A 7494-nucleotide genomic window follows, 5' to 3' on the forward strand; every position below is an offset into this window, starting at 1 on the left:
GGGGGGCGGGGGGAGAACAAGGGGGAAAAGGCAAACTTAAGACACAAAAGGAGCAGATATTTCTAATCTAGGAAACTTTAGAAAATATCTGAAAATGAGAATGCTTGTTAGGCTTATAGCATGTTAACAGAACAAAAATGGTCACACTTATAACAAAAACCTTCAAAAGTGGCTTCCCCTGAATAACATACTGCAAGTGGTTTTTATATTGTGGAAAAATGCAACAAAAATCAGTTGTCAAGGAAAGACAACATATATATGTTTGTTTTGTTGTTGCTGTTTAATGTTTCTGGATCATTGATATCCTGAGAAATACAGAAGCATCTGTTCACAAAACCAATGAAAATTCTTCCAAGTCATAATGGCTATTTCTACAACCCGTCTTAGGTTAACATCTTTTATCTTATTCCATACCTCCCAAAATAAGCCAACTTTCTTGAAAGTAAAAACCATATTTTATATTTACCTATTTCCTATGTATCCACATAGCTACACATGACATACTCTCAAGTACCTTATTTGCAATAAAGAACATTTTGTTACAATTAATCTGTCCTTTTTAAAGGACACTTGTTAAAAGTCACTGATTTCAAAATCAAGCAGATTTTCTTTTTCCGTCTTCTAACATCTATAAATTCTAGGCTTCTCTAAACAAATTAGGCTAAACTGAATCCATGCTAACTTCTAAAAACTATTTCAGACTATTTGGTTACAGATTTAAACCACACACATATAAACATTTCTATGAGAAGTAATTCTCATAGAAATAACCTTCCCCCTTTTAATAAATAGCATTTAAACTAATAGCAGGAAGAGACACAACTAAAGCCAAAGATGTCAAGAGTGATGAGAACATGGGTTGGGTTAATTAACAAAGATGCAGGACCACATGCAAAAAATCCCTCAAGCTTACAAATTGAGGATTTTGATCATGGTGATACTGTCATCCTTCCAAGGTCCTCAAAACAAGTGTAGTGGGCCAAAGACAAAAAGTTTTCAGAGACAAAGGAGGGACTGACGGCTTCAGTAAAAACTGCTGGGCCCAGCACTAGGGCATACCTGGCACAAGAAATCCTCCCTTCGCGAGGCTCACATGGTAGCTTGTTTGCAATAAAGAACATTTTGTTCTTTATTGTTTGCAATAAAGAACAGTAGGTCACAACTGGAGAGTGTGTCTGTGCTCAGTGCCACTGTGACCTGGACCTGTGTCTTTGGTAATAACAGATAACCTAAGCTGGCATCTTAAGTCAGCAGTTTTCTAATCACACGATTCCGAAAAACAGTCTCTCGTCAAGGATATGAATAAAAAAAATTGGCATTAAAATAAAAACTGAGATAAGGGACAAGAAAACATCCCACTGTCAATATGTACAACATGCTTTTGTGGATCCCTTTCTGTCCTGATCAACTAATTACAGAACTGAAATAAGAATGACAAATCAACTGGATCAGTCATTAATCTCAAGACTCAAGACAGAATGTGTTTACCTGCCTCAAAGAGAACAGTGAGAACTGTATCTATGGGCCTCTCTTGCTCTAGTCCCGGGGACTGAGAGCATCCCCATGATCAGGGTCACTCAACAAGGGCTCAAAGGGGAGGATCAAACCCACAGTGACATGTTAGGTAAAACCAGCAGAGGGACTAGGGTCCTAATCTGGATTGACAGACCTGTACAGATATACTTCTCCCTACCCTACTCCTTGCCCTCCCTTCTCCCCAAATTCACCTTTATAAAGATGATTTCTGACCTTCTGAACCAATAAAATGTTTACAGTGCAAAGCTCCAAGTTTATGGAGAACTTCAGGCTAAAAAAACAGATAGGTACCATCTATTGTTACCTTCTCTTAAAATTTTATCCTTCTACTTGCCTTTCTACATGAATCTTAGTTTTAAGTCTTAGACTCAAGTCAAAAACGGTACTGCCATTCTCTCAAAAGGAGGCTTCTAGACAATATAAGTGACATACTTCATTGAATATCTGTGAAAGAATGTTTCTCTTTAACTCCTTCGGTATATACAACTTTTTTTTTTAATCCAAAGCCATTTTCAAAGTCTGTGATGCCATTTTGAATCCTTTACTTTGAGCCTTACTTTACATTAAAACTTTCTCATTTCTAAAATACATATTTCCAGGGTATGTGCATGATAGATTCAAATATAGTTATGATTGAACTCTATAACTAATTATCAGTCACAATTAAAAAAAATTAAAGTCTGCACTCTCATCTTACCCACTATGTGGTTAATGAAATTCACAGCAGCAAAGAGCTCAACCCGTCCTTCTCCTTCCTGTCTCCCTATCCACTGAGACTGAGATGATCTCTAAAAAATCAGCATGTCCCAAAAACCGCTACGAAGTCCACTCAAATTAGTACAATGACCAAGATTCTGGTCCCCAGTTAAACTTGTAAGGGACACATTTTTCTGACAACTGTTGTAAAATACCAAATAAATAATGCTCTCATTTTGCCTTTCCTGTGGATGTTTCACTATGCTGTTCTAAAATTCTCTTTTAAGACAAAACTTCCTTTTCAGATATTAAAGTTTTAGGCATGAAATTTAATTTTCTATACCAACTTTTCCTTACTGGCAGCTTAGTTATGAGCCCACCTTTGATCTTCACTCCTAAACTGCATTTGTTCCTGACAGCCTTTGTAAACACTCAGTACTTCCTTCTCTGTTGCCCAGTATCTGCCTAAAGTATGAAAGGTTAGAAAATGCTACAATTATCTGCATAGACCATTTAAGCAAAACCTCACACCATCAGGCCTAAAAATTGACAAGGAAAAAGCTCAGCTTGGAAATGTCAGCTGAATAAGAGTATTAGAATCTTACCAAATGTTTTGGAGTACTCACAAACTACCACGCTCATGTGCTACATATTATTTTGTGTGTACTTGTCAACCTTCAGCAAATCTCCACAGAAGTGGTATTCTTCCCATTTTAAATATCAGGAAACCCAGGTTCAGAGAGATTAAGTATTTTTCCAAGTAATCCAGCTAGAAAGTGGCAGATCATTATTCTAAAGCGTCTCCACCACACACTAGATCTCTTAATTGCAGAAGAGAAGCTTTGAAACAAAGACTAGTAGGGGAGCCAAGCAAATTTTGAGAGTCACTGTTTCACCCGCAATTTCCTTTTTCCTCTATTATGTCATGCTCTCTACAGAACTACACCTAATTATGAATCATTCTCTAGTTGAGGCAATCCAGTACCATGGACTTTCAACTCACAGTGTAACAGGTAAATATGTTTTAATCCTGGGAGCACTGAGTTTGAATTAATTTCACTATTATTCATTCACAGAATAAAAAATCCCTACGAACACGTTCTACCAAAAATATAAGAACTAGAGTCCCAGACCCACCCCCTGGGAGGGCACACCTTGAACCCTGGTAAATTTAGGTTGGTGATGGGTGACAAGGAAGGCTTAACAACACTGGAAATCCCCCATTGTATAAACTGTAACGGGTGTGACCGAAACAACTAAATCAAGTCATGATGGAAGGCTGTGTCAGAGAGAACAGGTTATGCAAAGGATAAACTGAGGATGACTCCTGTTTCTATTACAGTTGACATTTAATATTATTTTATATTAATTTCAGGTGCACAGCATGGTGATTAGACATTTATATAATTTTCAAAGTGATCCCCAATAAGTCTAGTACCCACCTGGCACTACATACATAGTTGTTAACAATATTACCGACTAGATTCCCTATGCTGTATTTCACATCCTCTCGACTATTCTGTAGCTACCAATTTGTATTTCTTAATCCCTTTACCTTTTTCACCCAGCTCCACACCCCCCTCCCATCTGGCAACCACCAGTTAGTTTCCTGTATCTAGGATGACTTTTGATACTCACTGCTGTCAAAGAAGAGAAGGGGGGCAGGGGGACAATAAATGCATAGGCACTGAAAATAAATGAAAACTAAAGTAAATGAAAACAAAATACTTGACTAGGGCTTCTATTAATTGAAACTCAATACTAAGAATATAAATAACTCAAAAAGCCCTGGATATTAAAGACTTAACTGGGTCTACAGCCATGCCACCCTGAATATGCCCGATCCTGTCTGATCTCAGAAGCTAAGGAGGGTCAAGCCTGGTCAGTACTTGGATGGGAGACTACGGAGGAAGACCAGGTGCTGAAGACGAAAAAAAATAAAATAAAATAAAATAATAAAGACTTAACTGTGTTTTTTAATAGGAAATCAAAGAAATATACTAGCTGTATAGAAAAGTAATATGACATAGATATGGCAAAAGATTTTAGTTACATTATTAAATTTCTATATTTAGGCCTTAAATTGTCCTACCCACCTTCAAAGAAAAACTGTATAAACTTAATCAATAAAAATTAAGTGTCTACTAGATACAATGTACTCTTCAGAATTGTTTCACACGTGGTCCTGCTTAAGGAGAATATCATACATAATCATCTAGAATATTTCCAAAAGCAATTGTCATCTATCCAGCACCCCAGCAAAGAGGGAAAATAAACTAGAACTTTCTGCCTCAAACATTTCATTTAAGGATGATATTCTTAGCAATCAAACATTCCAATTTAAAGCAAGTAAATGAGAGCAAAGAAAAATTATTAGTTTAAAAAAAGAACTAAGAGAGTTGATTTAGGGACAGCAAATTCAATACTCTTCACCCACGACCAAAGGAAAATTCTTTTGAGCAAACAACATACTAAGTACAATGATTTCAAAAAGCATAACAATGCTGAGGTTTAAAATTAACAATAAAGAGGATTAGTGAATAAAGGCTCACCCACAGTGGCAATTCATAAGTCACTTATGCCACATAGGAAATAAAAGAGAAAACAGTCTTATGGTTTACTGTTTTAATACAGTGAGAAGCTCTCATATGCTGTTGAGCTTTCTGCTTTCCCTCTAAAAAAAAAAAAAAAAAAGATCAGCTTAGAACATTTTGAATTTAAAAATACATTTTACTGAGAATGAGATTTCTGTATTCATCTTCGCAAACATAACTTTACCCACTGAAAACTTTACACTGCCATGAGGTATTCAAGTTTCAACAAGCATAATACTGTAATTCCAAGCTTTAGCAAACTACAAAAGTAAATTTAATGTGGGTAAGGCAGCCTCTACAATGTCACCCGTGATCCCAACTCTGGTTTTCGTGCCATGTAATCCCCTCCTCTGGACCTACTTCTAATGAATAGAATATAGAAATGAATTAGATATGTCTTGATACATGAACTAGGGAGGAAGATGTCCCAAGGATGTGGTTTGAAAAGTGCTTCCACACATAAATATATACACTGCTTGAGAACCCTTGAAATTTATTCACATAGGCACACCCACAAAAGTGAATTCAATTTCACTTAAGGCTATTTCGTTGTCTTGATTTACACTCATTTCCTTAATGACATTTAAAAACGTCATCTTTAAAAAAGAAAATCATAAAAATAGAAACCTCTAATTCTGCCTCTAACCCTAAATGTCATCCACTTCACCCCATAAGATTCTGGACTCAAAACTCGAGAACAGCAGCAACCTATTTTATTAAACACTTTCCTTTTTTAAAGTTTCTATCTATATGATGCTAAATCGTTGACAAAAATTTTTTATATTCCACAAAATAGCTTTGCATATATTAGAAACTGAGGTAGGAAAACGATTCTGTTGCTGATGAAGAAACCTTAGCTCTTCACACTGGAGCTGGCAGGGCTCTGCACTCACAGAGAAGACAAGCCATAGTGAGCTCTTCCAGAGCTCTCACATTCAGCAAGTGGCAAACCTGCCAGCTACACTCAAAGCACTCAATTTGTTCCTTTGCAAAACCAACATATACCTAAAGTATATTATTTTTAAGAATAAAAAACATTATACATCAGAACATCAATATTGTCATACTGGTTCAAATCAACACTCTACACATTGAGAATTTTCTCTCCAACACCGACATGAAGACAGAGAAGTCTTGTTTGTCTCTCTATCTCAGTAATTCTCAAAAGAATAGTTCTACTCCCTATGGGGCGTTTTGAAAATTTTGTTGTCACAATGGGTGGGGGACACTGCTGGCACTTAGTAGCAGAGGTCTGAGAATGCTAGACATCCTACAACATGTGGACCATCTCCCAGAAGGAAGGAATTGTCTTTAATTTCTGAAGGTCAAAAATTATTTATAAATTTCTAAGCCTTGAGCTTAAATCTATTTTTTACATATAAACACAAATAATTTTTTCCAAATTTTAACAGCATTGAATATTTCAGGAATGCAGTTACCATATAAATTGAGCAAAGACTGCCTGGAATTTTAAGAGCTGGTTACCATGCTGGAAGAGCCTATGATAGCAGCAATGCTGTTTGTGATGTTGAGTGGCCAATGCCACATACTTTCATGAGTCATCAGCCGGCCATCACATTCCTGTGCCCACTGGGAAAGGCTAGGTGAAGAACACAAGGGCACTCTCTGTACTATCTGCATAACTTCCTGTGAATCTATAATTATTTCAAAATTAAAAGAAAAAAGAGAGATATTGAGTCATACAAGGTTGAGAAACACCACACTTAATCCATCAGCCGTAAGACAAGGAAGTCTTCCGCCAGCCCATCTACTACACTCCACTTCAGCAGGGAAGGCCAAAGCAATTTTCATCTCATTTATAGCCCATTCCTAATTCATCTCCTGCAGAAAAAGGAAACAAAAACCTAAAGCTGTATGTCGCCACAGGACACTTAGGAACTCAGGAGATGAGACCTGATTACTAGACTCCATGTCTCCTAGTTCTCAATTCAGTGCTTTTGTTAGAATCTGACTGTCTGTTTCTGGGCCATCACATTTCCTGTGCAGAACTGCTCCCACACTCTGGTATTCAGGTAGAACCTTCTCTTCGAAATTTAAATAAAGTCCACTGACTTTATCCCTTTCAGCCTCATATTTACAAGATCAAAAAATGTCAATAGGGTAATCTCACTGGATTTTCACTTTCAGTTCATGTGGCCATAACCAAATAGGCTATGGTTCCTGGCCATTTTCACTCCATTTCATATTTAAAAAATGAGATTTGCACAACACGCTGAGGTTACTCATATCTGACCTCCCTGAGGACTGAGAGGCATCACCATCTTATGCTTTGTTTAAGAAGTGCTGAGCTACTCCAGCCATTGGTCATATACCACTGCAGGTTTCAAATCCTTAAGCCAACAGAAATTTCTTTATCAATAGGGGTTAGACATCTGACAAACTTTCAGGAGAATGAGTAAATTAGGATCCCTGTGAAACTTCTAAAGGAAGGCCATCCAAATCTGGGTTGCTCATTGAACACACAATCTCCATATTATATAATCACTTGCCATGTTACAGCCAGCCTATCCACTTCAGCCAGTAAATACAACCCCCATGAATGAAAAATAGAGGTTGGAAAATACAGTTTAAAATAAAAACTTTATGAGTCTTTATCTTTAAGTAATACATACAGAAGAATTTATAGGAAAAAAATGATATATTTCCC

The 7494-nt window shown here is 36.8% G+C and overlaps 1 pseudogene; it reads left to right on the forward strand.

Moving 5' to 3' along the window:
• The first annotated feature begins 4043 nt into the window (after positions 1 to 4043).
• On the forward strand, positions 4044 to 4162 carry LOC111729977 (annotated as a pseudogene).
• Positions 4163 to 7494: the final 3332 nt, after the last annotated feature.

This window comes from Pteropus vampyrus, unplaced genomic scaffold, assembly GCF_000151845.1.
Source record: "Pteropus vampyrus isolate Shadow unplaced genomic scaffold, Pvam_2.0 Scaffold294, whole genome shotgun sequence".
In the NCBI taxonomy this organism is placed as follows: Eukaryota; Metazoa; Chordata; class Mammalia; order Chiroptera; family Pteropodidae; genus Pteropus; species Pteropus vampyrus.